This window comes from Schistocerca nitens, chromosome 7 (genome assembly GCF_023898315.1).
Source record: "Schistocerca nitens isolate TAMUIC-IGC-003100 chromosome 7, iqSchNite1.1, whole genome shotgun sequence".
Classification (NCBI taxonomy): Eukaryota; Metazoa; Arthropoda; class Insecta; order Orthoptera; family Acrididae; genus Schistocerca; species Schistocerca nitens.
This window is the reverse complement of record NC_064620.1, coordinates 164563776-164579973: the sequence shown is the minus strand read 5'-3', so window position 1 is coordinate 164579973 and position 16198 is coordinate 164563776. Positions and strand designations below refer to the sequence as shown.

The window sequence follows — 16198 nt, the reverse complement described above, 5'->3', positions numbered from 1 at the left end:
GATTATTACTAGTTTTCTCTCATCTCACTCTTCTGAAGTAGATTAAGCACATCACTATATTTCCCACTCCCAACCCCGTTCCTCCTGAACTCAGATAAAGGATGAATGACCCATATATTTCACTCCCAATATCTTCTGAGCAGGTGTAGATATTACTATGCTTCCATCCAGAAAAAAATTGAGCAAAGCTCTCACTAAATGAAAACTTTTTTCTTTTTCACATGATCGTATAGTGAGTTCAACTGAGAAGTTACAACTTTCTCCAAATATTAAAAAGTGATTCTGTGTGAAGAATGCTACACACAAATTGAAAAAACCATTGCCAGAAACACCCTCAATTTAACCCTGTCCTCCAGAAAGGTCATGTGTTGGAGGGAAAAAAAATCCTGTCAGATAAATTACTTTTGAACAGACTTTGCATGCTGCCTAAGCAGAACACAGTCATTGTATTGTAACAAATTTTTATTGCATTTTTTAGTCCTGAGTCACACAAATATTTGTGTAAGATGAGGCTGAAAAATACAATAAAATAACTAAATTAAATTTGGCTTCCAGAAAGCAAATACTATTTACTGCAGAACCAATGAAAAGTGAAAATTGATTAAAATGACCTAGATTATCTGCAGAAATGTTTGGTGGTTTACAATAAAACCAATGTAAAACATGTTCAGTGTGTCCATACGGCATAGTTGTATCTTTCAGCAACCAACTTCCACTTTGATCAAAGATTTTATGCCGTCCTTTCAAGGAAAAGAATCGCCAGTTCGGATAAGGCAAGAATGAGAAAGCAAACTGGCTGTGTGTGTTTGGAGGCATTTTACAAAAATAAAAAAGACTAATACAGTGACACTTTATCATTTTATAGAAATCATGAAAAAGCTAAATTAGGATCGACAGACAAGGATTTTAACCCTGTTGCTCTTGAGGATAACATCAGTAAATAAATTCAGGTAAATCATAGGCTATTGCATGACTTTCCTGTCATTTCCTTGTAAAGCCCAGTTTCTTCTATTTCCAATTTCCTGTCGGAGATAAAGATAATTCAGCTTCCAAAAGTTTTTGATTTTTGCCTGTCAAGTCTGCTGTTCCATTGTGGTTTACTTCATTTGGTTGTTTGTAATTCTGAACTATTCTTTTTTTTTCTCTCTCTCTTCTCTGTGAGGAGAAATATTCCACTAGCATCCCACTAGGCAAAGTGATTAACACTGAATAATGCCTTCTAATGTTTTCAGTACATTAAGTAAACTTTTTTGGTTGGATCTGTAACAAATAGTTCTGCTATAAGAGAATAGAAAGCTACTAAAAAAGCTCTAATTTAAGATTGATAATTTGTAATTATTTCTCCACAATGATAGGGACATGGAAATGATGTTAGTTGTATTTGCAGAACCGCTAGATGTCAAGAACATCTGGTTTAAAAGGCAGCTGAAACATAAAATTGGAAGATTGAGTTAGAACAATAATACATAAAGGAGCCACTGCATTGCAGACAGGCACATGAGGAAGGAGGCTAGAAGTATGTCAACTTTCGGACAAAGCCCATCTTCAGAACTAGAAAACTTGCACCCACCCACATATGGCCACTGTCTCTGGTAGCTAAGGCCGGACTGTGGCTGCATCTGACGCAAGCAGCTGTCTAGCTGGGGTGGGCAGGGGGAGGGGAGGGAGGAGTTGGGATAGCAGCACAGAGGTGGGAGAAGTCACTAAGCTGCCTGCGGGAGCATGCAGGGATGTGGTGGGAGCAGAGAAGGGGATACACAGGTAAAGAACAGGGGCTACTAAAGGTTGAGGCTGGGGGGATTGCAGGCACTTAGTGATTCACTGTAGAGACAAGGGCAGCTCATTTTGTATTATCGCAAAGTAGCGGAGATAGTGCCACAGACATGATATGGGAACTGGAGTGGCAATCATTAAAACAAAGGTGTTTTTCGTTGCAGCGGGATCTTCTCATGAAATTTCAATCACCAGTTTTCTCCTTCAATTGCAAAAACATTGTGTTGGCACCCACCTACATAGAGAGAAATGATCATCACGATAAAATAAGAAAAATTAGGGCTGGCACAGAAAAATTTAAGTGCTCGTTTTTTCCGCATGCTGTTCGAGAGTGGTATGGTAGAGAGACAGTTTGAAGGTGGTTCAATGAACCCTCTGCCAGGCACTTTATTGTGAATAGCAGAGTAATTGTGTAGATATAGATGTAGAGGTCCCACATTTGCAATCTAGAAAAACTGGTGTTGAAAGGAAGAATCCAGATGACACAAGCTACGAAGTAGTCATTAAAAAGAAGCACATAACATTGGGAGGCATCTGCAGTAAGTGGGTGGTCCAGATGTCTTTTGGCCACAATTTGACGGTGGGTTGTTGGTTGTCATGCCCAAGTCGAAGTTGCACAGTGGTTGCAGTTAAGTTGGTAGATCACATGGCTGCTTTCACAGGTAGCCCTGCCTTTGATGTGGTAGGAGAGGCCAGCAGTAGTGGGAGGATGTATGGGACTGGTCTTGATCTAGACGTGTTGCAGGAATAGGAGCCATGAGGCAAGGGGTTAGGAGAAGGGGTGGGATAGGGACAGTTGGAGGAGGACATTTTGTAGATTGTGTTGTGACGGAATATGACTGTTAGAGGGCTGAAGAGGATATTTATAACTTTCAGTGCACAATGAGAGGTATTTGAAACACTGGTGAGGAATGTGATTCAGTTGCTCCAGTGCTGAGTGGTACTGAGTCATAAAAGAAGTGCTCATTTGCAGCTGGACAATGGGTACAGGGGGGAGGGGGGGTGTGACTGATGAGGCAAGTATGGGTGATACATTTCTGCACAAAGTTGGGAGGGTAATTATGATCTGTGAAGGCCTCAATGAGACCTGCAACATATTTGGAGAGAGACTGCTCATCACTACAGGGGCAATGAACACGAGTGGCTAGGTGTATGGAAGACACTGTGGTGTGGAATGGATGGCAGCTGTTGAAGTGGAGGTATTGTTGGTGCTTAATAGGTCTGATGAGATGTAGGGTCTTATTTAGCCATCCTTAAGGTGGAGATCAATATCGGGAAAGGTGGCTTGTTGATCTAAGAAGGACCAGGTGATACGAATGTGGGAGAAGGCGGTGTGGATCAAGAAGAATGTGGATGGGGTGTCTGCACCCTTGGTCAGATTATAAAGATGTCATAAGTGGATCTGAATGAGGTGAGGGTTTGGATTCAGGGTGGTTAGGAAGGATTCTTCTAGATGACACGTGAATAGATCAGCATAGGATGGTGCTGTGCAGGTGTCCATTGCTTTTATATATGATGATAGGTTATGGGCAATAGGCTAAAGGTGTTGGGCCACAAGAACACATTCTCTTTGTGGGGGCACAGTAATGGGTCACACTGGAGCAGCCTTGTTTGTCACGTTTAGGGACTTAAAGAAGCGTCTAGAAGGCAGGACTGTGTGAAATGTTGGGATGGACCTCAGGATTTGAGAAGGGACTGAAGATCCTAATGGATTTCTGGAGTAGGGTCACTGTTGCAAGGCTTTGTAGGTAGACATATCTGATAGCTGGTGGAGTCCTTCCACCAAGAAATCCCTGTAGTTCGTAGCCCCAGTCATGGAGCCTGTCAGTACATAGGATTATAAAGTCAATGCCAGTTTTGAAGATGGTGGATTGAAGTTTTTTCTGCAGATGCGAGGTTGGTTTCCATGTTTTAAAGTGAAATACATGTTTATTTCTCACATACACAAAGTACTGTTAGAAGTAAATGTCATGTTAATGGCCAGGCAAAAAACCCCACTCATCCGAATTGGCTGTTCAGTCTTACCTGCACAGTAAAGGAGGCATCATGGATAAAAGTGCAGAAACTTGAAAATCTAGAGATGAGATCTGAACAGCTGCTATAGATTGGAAAAAAGATACCAAAATGTGATGTAGAACTACAAAATACAAGTAGCACAGAATCAAGGAAGCCTTCGAAGGCCACCACAAGAAGTATTGTTCATAAAATCAACTGCAGTAAGAGAGTTATGCCATGGTAAAAGGAAAATTTTCAAACAGCAACCAAAGAGAACGATTGTTGAAGAGAAGAGATGTAGAAATTAGAGGTGTAGAAATCCAGAATGGTCTTGGAAGAAATGGGAGGAAAATGGTCAGATCAACTTTAAACTGTTCGAGATCAAAGCAGAGAGAACTTTTTCTTCTGCTGAAGAAAAAATACTAACAGACCTTCCTAAAAAAACTAAAAGAGAACACCAAAAAGCCATCATATCAAATGATCAGTGTTACTGAAATGTGATAACTGCAGTGACTTTTGTTAAGAGTCCAGAGTGTTTTTTGGAAAGGAGAAAGAGTTTAAAAAGACTAGATTTAAAGTTATCCTAACTTTGTAATACAACGCTGGAAAATTCTGGATGGAATACAAATAATGCAATTACTACATTAACAATCCACCACGTACTGGATGTATTGAGTGGACACGGAATGTAAGCTTACAAAATTTGTTCTTCTTCACACTCACTTCTATACACCATACTTATATTGATGTGGCACTGCAGTCTGATTTGGGTGTCTGGTTGTGTTGCATGCAACAGCTGCAATGAAAGAGGATTAGGGAGGGCAGAAAGAGAAGAGTGACGAGAAGAGCAGGGATGAACAAGAGCTGTGAGGTGGAGAAACTCTAAAGAAAGAAATGGAGTGGAAGTGAACTGCCAGAACCATGGGTCCGTTACACTTCTGTGTGGTAGATTTAAAATAATGGCATTTGCCATGGAACATACTAAGGAGTTTTTGTTGAACCTCAGCCTAAGAAATAATATAATGATTTTAGAAGAAAGAGAGAAACTACAAATTTAATATTTATATATTAATCTGTGCTTTCAGAGTTAAGGCTCACCAGCAGATGCGCAAACAGTGCCCGAACTCTTAAAGGAATCTGCAGTAAAGCCGCGAGTAATGAGTATAATGGGCAGGAGCACTATGAATATAGTGCGGGACAATAAGTTGCGAATGTGGGTCTCATGGGAAGCATGCCAGAGATACGTCCCTGCAGTTGCACTATCCTCTATGTCCTCAGTGGCTCAGATGGATAGTGTCTGCCATGTAAGCAGGAGATCCCGGGTTTGAGTACCGGTCGGGGCACACATTTTCAACTGTCCCCATTGACTTGTATTAATGCCTGAATGCAGTTAAGGGTATTCATTTCGTTGTAAATTTAATATTTGCTGTAAGGATGAGACAGTGATATATTGAGAGAAAAGAAAAAGAAAACTCATTTGTTGTAGAAATAGAAACATAGGGTTTAATATCATGTTAATTAGAGATGGAGCACAGATGAGTGTAGGTCAAGGATGGTATAGTAAACTGACCACTGGCCATGTGTTTTTCAAATGAACAATTGTGGCATTCATCTTAATAAGTTTAAGGAAATTAAGGAAAAGATAAATCTGATGAGGACTAGAAAGTCTACAGTTTTCTTGTATCCAGTGTTACAATCAGTGTGCCACTTTGCTTGGTTATGTGGTTAGAAAAAATCTATGACAGTGTACAAAGGCAAAAAAAAAAAAAAAAAAAAAAAAATTAGAAATTACTCGAGAATAAGAATGTACAAAAACGTTAATTCATAAAGACAAAATGCCATACTAACAGTGGCACAGTTTTGTCTAAATAGATTATGGGTACCTGAATGATGATGATGGCTGAAATAATGATAGCTGAGAGCCTCAGAAACTGCTCTGACGGGTTTAAACTCTTGCCTTCACAGATGATGCAGTGACATGAGCTGACATGGAAGCAGAAGTGTAACAGAAACCAAGTGACTGCAATGACATATTCAAAACTTTTGCTCTCCAGATATGTCACACAAAAAGGAAGGCATTTATAATCAGATGATCACTTTAAATAGAGAGAAAAATGGGTGGAACAAATTCACTAATTCCATTATCTGTATGGTGCAGTAGTAAACCATAGGCAATCCATTGAATAACACTAGAAAAAGTATAGAAAAGATCATTCTTATGAGAAAGCCAATTCTGGATGAGAAAAAGGAGCCCATTAAAATTTGTGAAACTGCTCTAGAAAACATTTTATAAATGTATTACCACAAATGATCCAGAATCACATTTAAACTGGCAGAGATAGCACTGAAACTGAAGCTGAGGAAAGGAAATTTTCAATAATAAAGGGAACAAGGTGCAAGTGATAATGCACCTGGTGGCGTAGGGTCATAACGAAAAGGCACTCTGAGAGATCTACGAGTGGAGAGCCCTCATTTACTGGACTAGTCAGACTCATGTTGCTGATTAACAATAACTTATGTCATCTTTCTGTAAATGGCTCTGAGCACTATGGGACTCAACTTCTAAGGTCATTAGTCCCCCAGAACTTAGAACTAGTTAAACCTAACTAACATCATTAAACCTAACTAACATCACACACATCCATGCCCGTGGCAGGATTCGAATCTGCGACCATAGCGGTCTCGCGGTTCCAGACTGCAGCACCTAGAACCGCACGGCCACTTCGGCCGGCTTTCTGTAAATACTTAAGATATAGATATCTGGGCATGAATTTTAATCAGACACAACTGTAGATCAGATCTGAATTTACTAGTATTAATATGCTAATGTGCCTAGCAAAAGTATAGGGGAGGAAAAGGATCCACCTTGGTACAACAAACATATTAGGAAGTTGCTGAAAAAGCAGAGAATTTTGCACAGTCGTTTTAAACGTAGTCACTGCGCCGCTGACAAAAAGAAATTATACGAAATGAAAGCAGCTCTCAGAAGGACAATGAGAGACTCTTTTAATGAATTTGAAAGCAATATTTTATCTGCAGATTCTAAAAATAACACCAAAACATTTTGTACGTACGTAAAATCTATGAACGCTACAAATAATTCAATACCTTCTCTTGCTGACAGTACAGGTAATGTAACTGATGATAATAAACAGAAGGCCGAAATTCTATACCTAGCTTTCAAAAACTCGTTTACGGCAGAGGACTGCAGCACCATTCCCCCCTTCAATTATCGAACAAACGAAAGGACGGCTGACATAGTGTTTAGTGTATCTGGGATTGTAAAACAGTTAAGATCATTAGACGCCAGAAAGGCATCTGGCCCAGACGGTATCCCCGTAAGATTTTATGTTGACTGTGCTACAAATATAGCTCCATTCTTATCCGTCATCTATCAGAGATCATTGGAACGGCGGAAAGTTTCACGGGACTGGAAGAAGGCCCAGGTCATAGCAATCTATAAAAAGGGTAGAAAATTGGATGCACATAATTACCGGCCAATTTCACTGACATCAATTTGTTGTAGAATCATGGAACATATTTTGTGTTCAGACTTAATGACCTTTCTAGACTCTGAGAAGCTCATCTGCAGAAACCAGCACGGTTTTAGGAAACAGCGGCTATGCGAGACACAGCTGGCCCTCTTTGTACATGATACCGGCTCCCAGGTTGCTGCCATATTTCTTGACTTTCGAAAGGCATTCGACTCAGTTGCGCACTGTCGCTTGCTACAAAAAGTGCACGCTTACTGTCTATCCAATGACATATGTGGTTGGATAGAAAGTTTTCTAACAGACAGCAGTATGTCGTTCTGAACGGGGCAACTTCAACAAAAACAAGAGTAACTTCAGGTGTGCCCCAGGGCAGCGTAATAGGTCCTCTGCTTCTTACGATTTACATAAACGATCTGGTTGATGGTATTGACTACGGCCTTAGAGTGTTTGCCAATGATGCTGTGGTCTATAGGAAAGTAGTATCACACGAAAGTTGTGAACAAATCAATGAGGATTTGCAGAAAATAAATGCGTGATGTAATGACTTGCACTTATCTCTCAATATTAGTAAGTGTAACCTACTGCGTATAACAAGGCGAAAATTCCCAGTAATGTATGAGTACAAAATAAATGATCAGTCTTTGGAAGTGGTAACATCCATCAAGTATCTGGGTGTGACTATTCGAAATCATCTCAAATGGAATGATCAGATTACACAAGTAACAGGCAAGGCGAACTCTAGATTGCGGTTTATTGGTAGAATCCTGAAGCGATGCAGTCCTTCAGCAAAGGAAATAGCTTACAATACTTTAGTTCATCCAGTCTTAGAGTACTGTTCATCTGTATGGGACCCTTACCAGTTGGGTCTGATTCAACAGTTTGAGAAGGTCCAAAGAAGAGCGGCAAGATTCATGACTGGTACATTTAGCCATCGCGAGAGCGTTACAAATCTCATAGAGAGGTTGAAGTGGGACACACTTGCAGATAGATGGCGCGCTAAACGGAAGGGGCTGCTCACTAAATTCCGAAATCCGATCTTCACCGAGGATGTAGAGCATATATTACCACCAACTTTCAAATCGTGTAATGATCATTCAAAGATAAGCGAAATAAGAGCTCGTACTGAGGTGTACAGACAGTCGTTTTTCCCTCGTGCAATCCGTGACTGGAACAGAAGGGGGGGAGGGGGATATGACATAGGCGCGATTTGTTCCCTCCGCCATACACCACTTGGTGGCTAGTGGAGTATATATGTAGATGTAGATTATACTTATATTGAAGCGAATATTTTGTACGTAAGGGATATGAGGGCTGCGACTGTTGATAAATACAAATAAAAAAGTTTCTGCATCATCTGGATAAATGTGTTAAGACTGAAAAAATTGGTTGTAGCTGTTCATTGCTTTTCTGATAGCATCAAGGATGCAGCTTCTGTGCAGGTATAACTAATGTTGTGGTCTGAATGTAAAATGTCTGTGATATTGTAATTGTGGTTATTTAGTAAATATTTTAGAACAAAATGAACAAACCTTGCAATGAAACATGAAATTTATCATTTATTTGTCAGTTAATTTTCAAATAAGCTTCTTCATTTGCCTAGAAATACAGTAACATATTTTTAAGAAAAATTACTCCCAATATGAATCTTACGTGCAGATAAATATATCTAAAAACAAAGATGATGTGACTTACCAAACGAAAGTGCTGGCAGGTCGATAGACACACAAACATACACACAAAATTCAAGCTTTCGCAACCAACGGTTACTTCATCAGGAAAGAGGGAAGGAGAGGGAAAGACGAAAGGATGTGGGTTTTAAGGGAGAGGGTAAGGAGTCATTCCAATCCCGGGAGCGGAAAGACTTACCTTAGGGAGAAAAAAGGACAGGTATACACTCGCGCGCACACACACACACACATATCCATCCGCACATATACAGACACAAGCAAACATTTGTAAAGGCCTTCACAAATGTCTGCTTGTGTCTGTGTATGTGCGGATGGATATGTGTGTGTGTGCGCGAGTGTATACCTGTCCTTTTTTCCCCCTAAGGTAAGTCTTTCCGCTCCCGGGATTGGAATGACTCCTTACCCTCTCCCTTAAAACCCACATCCTTTCGTCTTTCCCTCTCCTTCCCTCTTTCCTGATGAAGTAACCGTTGGTTGCGAAAGCTTGAATTTTGTGTGTATGTTTGTGTGTCTATCGACCTGCCAGCACTTTCGTTTGGTAAGTCACATCATCTTCGTTTTTAGATATATTTTTCCCACGTGGAATGTTTCCCTCTATTATATTTACGTGCAGATAAAGATAGATAAAAATATGTTCTACTAACAAATCCATAAGAAGAAGAGCCAAATGGACAATAACATGAATACTACCCATTCTTTATAGAGCAAAGCAAAAGAAAAGATAGGAAGAAACAAAATTACTTAGAAGTAATATTGGCAATTCATCTGTTGACCCCTCAGGCACTGGAAATGCACCAAATTAATAAAATTTTATTTCTCTCTCTCTCTCTCTCTCTCTCTCTCCAGGAGCATATGCTACTTGTGTATTCTAATACTAAGTAACCCCATTTTCTCCAGGACTTTCCCCCTTTTTCACTGAAGGAAAGAACGACTTCTTATAATTTGTCATTTTTGTAATTCTCTTTGTTTGCACATATACCTTCTATTGATAAATACACTGACTGAAAAAAAAGTGAAGCACGCAGAAGATAGGTTGAATGCCAGTGTAATTTAATAAATGCACACACCATTGGTGAGTACGTAAAAGATTAGCTGCTGTTGTCTATGACCGGTAGATGGCAAAGATGGCCATCGGAGTGCATTAGTGTAGTTTGTGTTTATTATTGTTACCAGGTTTGGTAAGATATTTAAGGGGTGTTAACAGCATTAGATATTGAGTGATCACAGTGAAGGACACGAAAATGTTGCATACTCGCGTGAGACAGCATTATCAGTACCTGACAAGAGTCCAAAAAGGGCCTCTTTGTGGATCTCTGTGTTGTTGAAAGGTTGAATATCCATATTTGTGGGGCATTCAGAAGTGAAAGTGGCCCTGCCGTAGGGATGTCAGAGCAGTCACAGTAGTCCACGATGTCTGACCACCACAAGGGAGGAACACTGTGTTGTGGGAGGTCAAGCGCATCACAATCCTTTCACACTTGTGTGCCTGCCATCTGGAAACCCGTAGTTGACTCCCTGCAACATTCTGTGTCATCCTGCACGATTGCTCGGAGACTAGCAGCAGCTGGACTAGGGAATTATTGTCCCACACAAAGGTTGCCGTGAATCCCACAACACAAAAGGCTGCATTTGGAGTGGTGTCTTAATCAGGGAGCATGGACTGTTGATGAATAGTATCATGTTATGCTCAACAAAGATTTGCAGTATGTATTACCTCAAATGACCATCGTCAGTAAGCACGGCGGCGACCTGAGGACAGATCCTATTCTCCCAATGTTTTGGAGAGGTGTAGTGTGTTACTACTGGTGTAATGTGTGGGTAGCCATCAGTTAAGACTTCAGTTCACAGCTGGTAGTGACTGGGATAACTCTGACAGCACAACGTCACAGACATCCAGCATCCTCGTGTTAACTCTCATGCGACACTATCGAAGTGCGATTTTCTTACGTGACAATAATCGTCCACACATGTCTATGTGATGCTGAGGTACTCCTGTGGCCAGGAAGATCTCTAGATCTGTCTGCAATAGAACACAGGTGGGACCAGTTTGGACGTCAACTCCATCTCAAGAGCCAAGATATTGAGGATCAGTTGTGGGCCAACTTGCCTCACGTGAGGAGAAAACGGCTTGGACACTCTTCCCAACCAAATTTGTCCGTGCATCCAGGCCAGAGAGGGTGCAGTGTGGTACTGATAAGTGCTCATCATACTGCCCAGTTATTTGTAAATTGCACTTGATCTTGTAATCATTGAAATAACATCACAAACTCTCTCAATCAATGAAGCTTCATTTTTGTTTCCTTCCACACTTCCGGGTGTTTCACATTCCTATTCAGGTAGTATGTAACATTTGATATAACATCTACCTTTCTCTTGTTTAAAGTGCTTCTGCTACTTACATCTGTAGTATGTGTTTTGTTACTTTTGAAAGAGAGAATAATATTGAATGAATACTTTAAGATACCAGTTGAAATGGAGACTAGATAAAAAACTAAGAATGTTGTATAAAATGGAATGGAGCTTGTAAATAGTAGTTCTTAATTCTCAAGAATCACAAAATATACCATAACTTAAATGTTATTCTTACTATCATTTCCTCTACATGCAGGTTTGCTTGTAGATTTCTTTCAGCTGCATCTCTCATATGTACTAATTCACCGTGTTCTTTCTTTCTTCCTTCCCTTGCCAGAACTTCCTTGGTTTCCCCACTAAATATTCATCAAACACTATTAAAATAATAATTTAATGTATAACGAGAAAACTTAGCAAATATAATTAATCTTTTAAATACATTTTTAGGTAAAAACCATCAACAGTTCCCAGCTATTTTCTTCATTCTAATACATACCTTATTGTTACATGCTAACGCCACTGATAAAACTGGCAGTATGCAAGACATGAACCATGGACCTTGCCGTCGGTGGGGAGGCTTTCGTGCCTCAGCGATACAGATAGCTGTACCGTAGGTGCAAACACAACGGAGGGGTATCTGTTGAGAGGTTCCTGAAGAGGGGCAGCAGCCTTTTCAGTAGTTACAAGGGCAACAGTCTGGATGATTGACTGATCTGGCCTTGTAACAATAACCAAACCGGCCTGGCTGTGCTGGTACTGCGAACGGCTGAAAGCAAGGGGAAACTACGGCCGTAATTTTTCCCGAGGGCATGCAGCTTTATTGTATGATTAAATGATGATGGCGTCCTCTTGGGTAAAATATTCTGGAGGTAAAATAGTCCCCCATTCGGATCTCTGGGCGGGGACTAATCAAGAGGATGTCGTTATCAGGAGAAAGAAAACTGGTGTTCTACGGATCGGAGCGTGGAATGTCAGATCCCTTAATCGAGCAGGAAGGTTAGAAAATTTAAAAAGGGAAATGGATAGGTTAAAGTTATAGTGGGAATTAGTGAAGTTCGGTGGCAGGAGGAACAAGCCTTCTGGTCAGGTGACTACAGGGTTATAAACACAAAATCAAATAGGGGTAATGCAGGAGTAGGTTTAATAATGAACAGGAAAATAGGAATGCGGGTAAGCTACTACAAACACCACAGTGAACGCATTATTGTGGCCAAGATAGATACGAAGCCCACACCTACTACAGCAGTACAAGTTTATATGCCAACTAGCTCTGCAGATGACGAAGAAATTGAAGAAATGTATGATGAAATAAAAGAAATTATTCAGATAGTGAAGGGTGACGAAAATTTAATAGTCATGGGTGACTGGAATTCGGTAGTAGGAAAAGGGAGAGAAGGAAATGTGGTAGGTGAATATGGATTGGGGGTAAGAAATGAAAGAGGAAGCCGCGTGGTGGAATTTTGCACAGAGCACAACTTAATCATACCTAACACTAGATTCAAGAATCATAAAAGAAGGCTGTATACATGGAAGAAGCCTGGAGATACTGACAGGTTTCAGATAGATTATATAATGGTAAGACAGAGATTTAGGAACCAGGTTTTAAATTGTAAAACATTTCCAGGGGCAGATGTGGACTCTGACCACAATCTATTGGTTATGACCTGTAGATTAAAACTGAAGAAACTGCAAAAAGGTGGGAATTTAAGGAGATGCGACCTGGATAAACTGACTAAACCAGAGGTTGTACAGAGTTTCAGGGAGAGCATAAGGGAACAATTGACAGGAATTGGGGAAAGAAATACAGTAGAAGAAGAATGGGTAGCTTTGAGGGATGAAGTAGTGAAGGCAGCAGAGGATCAAGTAGGTAAAAAGACGAGGGCTAGTAGAAATCCTTGGGTAACAGAAGAAATATTGAATTTAATCGATGAAAGGAGAAAATATAAAAATGCAGTAAATGAAGCAGGCAAAAAGGAATACAAACGTCTCAAAAATGAGATCGACAGGAAGTGCAAAATGGCTAAGCAGGCATGGCTAGAGGACAAATGTAAGGATGTAGAGGCTTTTCTCACTAGGGGTAAGATAGATACTGCCTACAGGAAAATTAAAGAGACCTTTGGAGATAAGAGAACCACTTGTATGAACATCAAGAGCTCAGATGGAAACCCAGTTCTAAGCAAAGAAGGGAAAGCAGAAAGGTGGAAGGAGTATATAGAGGGTCTATACAAGGGCGATGTATTTGAGGACAATATTATGGAAATGGAAGAGGATGTAGATGAAGATGAAATGGGAGATACGATACTGCGCGAAGAGTTTGACAGAGCACTGAAAGACCTGAGTCGAAACAAGGCCCCGGGAGTAGACAACATTCCATTAGAACTACTGATGGCCTTGGGAGAGCCAGTCATGACAAAACTCTACCATCTGGTGAGCAAGATGTATGAAACAGGCGAAATACCCTCAGACTACAAGAAGAATATAATAATTCCAATCCTAAAGAAAGCAGGTGTTGACACATGTGAAAATTACCGAACTATCAGTTTAATAAGTCACGGCTGCAAAATACTAACGCGAATTCTTTACAGACGAATGGAAAAACTAGTAGAAGCCGACCTCGGGGAAGATCAGTTTGGATTCCATAGAAATGTTGGAACACATGAGGCAATACTGACCCTACGACTTATCTTATAAGCTAGATTAAGGAAGGGCAAACCTATGTTTCAAGCATTTGTAGACTTAGAGAAAGCTTTTGACAATGTTGACTGGAATACTCTCTTTCAAATTCTGAAGGTGGCAGGGGTAAAATACAGGGAGCAAAAGGCTATTTACAATTTGTACAGAAACCAGATGGCAGCTATAAGAGTCGAGGGACATGAAAGGGAAGCAGTGATTGGGAAGGGAGTGAGACAGGGTTCTAGTCTCTCCCCGATGTTATTCAATCTGTATATTGAGCAAGCAGTGAAGGAAACAAAAGAAAAATTCGGAGTAGGTATTAAAATCCATGGAGAAGAAAAATAAAAACTTTGAGGTTCGCCGATGACATTGTAATTCTGTCAGAGACAGCAAAGAACTTGGAAGAGCAATTGAACGGAATGGATAGGGTCTTGAAAGGAGGATATAAGATGAACATCAACAAAAGCAAAACGAGGATAATGGAATGTAGTCAAATTAAGTCGAGTGATGCTGAGGGAATTAGATTAGAAAATGAGACACTGAAAGTAGCAAAGGAGTTTTGCTATTTGGGGAGCAAAATAACTGATGATGGTCGAAGTAGAGAGGATATAAGAAGTAGACTGGCAATGGCAAGGAAAGCATTTCTGAAGAAGAGAAATGTGTTAACATGGAGTATAGATTCAAGTGTCAGGAAGTCGTTTCTGAAAGTATTTGTATGGAGTGTAGCCATGTATGGGAGTGAAACATGGACAATAAATAGTTTGGACAAGAAGAGAATAGAAGCTTTCGAAATGTGGTGCTACAGAAGAATGCTGAAGATTAGATGGGTAGACCACATAACTATTGAGGAAGTATTGAATAGGATTGGGGAGAAGAGAAGTTTGTGGCACAACTTGACCAGAAGAAGGGATCGGTTGGTAGGACATGTTCTGAGGCATCAAGGGATCACCAATTTAGTATTGGAGGGCAGCGTGGAGGGTAAAAATCGTAGAGGGAGACCAAGAGATGAATACACTAAGCAGATTCAGAAGGATGAAGGTTGCAGTAGGTACTGGGAAATGAAGAAGCTTGCACAGGATAGAGTAGCATGGAGAGCTGCATCAAACCAGTGTCAGGATTGAAGACCACAACAACAACATGCAAGACAAGTGTTGAAAAGGAAAAATTGCTCAATCCCAGTGACATTTTAAATATATTGTCACGTCTTTCAAATTCGCTCACAAATTTCTGTGGAAAGGTCCTCAAAGTGTCCTTCATGGAGAACGTCTAAATACAGTCTCTTTTAACAAAACCAGTTTAAAATATAATGAATGTAAATGAAAGTTAAACGGGTAGATCACAAACCTATTTGAGACAACATAGGGAAATACTCAAAACGATAAAGCATGAAAGTGAAGTTGAAAAGGAGAGGAAGTAGTGTGATAAAAAGTGACTATCTTTTCAAGATTTTACTTCATTTAAACTTGCCTTTACTGTGATGCTTTTGAATTCATTAAGTGATATCTGCTAAATACTCACTGCTGCTGACCTTGAAGCAAAGCTTGAAAATTATTTATGAAACTTACAACTTCTAAGCTGTGAATTACTTAAATTTATAAAAGTAGACCCTGCTTACATTGTGTGAAGTCATACAGGCGTAACAAGTGGAAATGAATTATACGTTTGGGTATACAGAGATCATAGTCACAAGTAGCTGTTGTTGGCAGAGTAGACTGTTCATACTAGGCATGTTGGGGAGGCTGATGTAAAGACATACAGTTGTAATAGTGCACAAAACTATTAAGGTTTCAAGAATCTTGAATCACTGCAGCTATAGCTTGGTAGTTGCTTTACTGCCATAAATTTGTAAAAAATTGCTGTTATTGTTTTTTATAAACATTTATTTTGTAGCATCATTCACAGCAAACGCGAAGTTTGCGTTGTCAGTTGACAAAATAGAAATCCAACAGTTGTTGGAATGGATGATTTTGTATCCCTGAAACCATAAACAAGAAAGATTTTTCAAGATGTTGGATGGGGAAAAGAAGGCAGCTGGGATTAAGAAATAGCCTCTATCTATAGCATAAAATAACTCGTGTTTGTGTGTTCTGGAAAATTTTGTGCATGCACTCATTTGCTGCAAGGAAGTTGAATGGTTTAGTCAGACAATACTAAGTTGAACAACAAACTGAAAATAATATCCCACTAATTCAACACACAGAGTCCCATCACAATGAATCAGTG

At 40.0% G+C, this 16198-nt stretch overlaps 1 protein-coding gene across 6 annotated transcripts in view; it reads left to right on the top strand.

Annotated features, from left to right (window-relative positions):
- LOC126195378 (dystrobrevin beta) overlaps positions 1-16198 on the top strand; it is a 620666-nt gene that overhangs the window by 596948 nt on the left and 7520 nt on the right. The gene's annotated exons all lie outside the window — the stretch shown is intronic.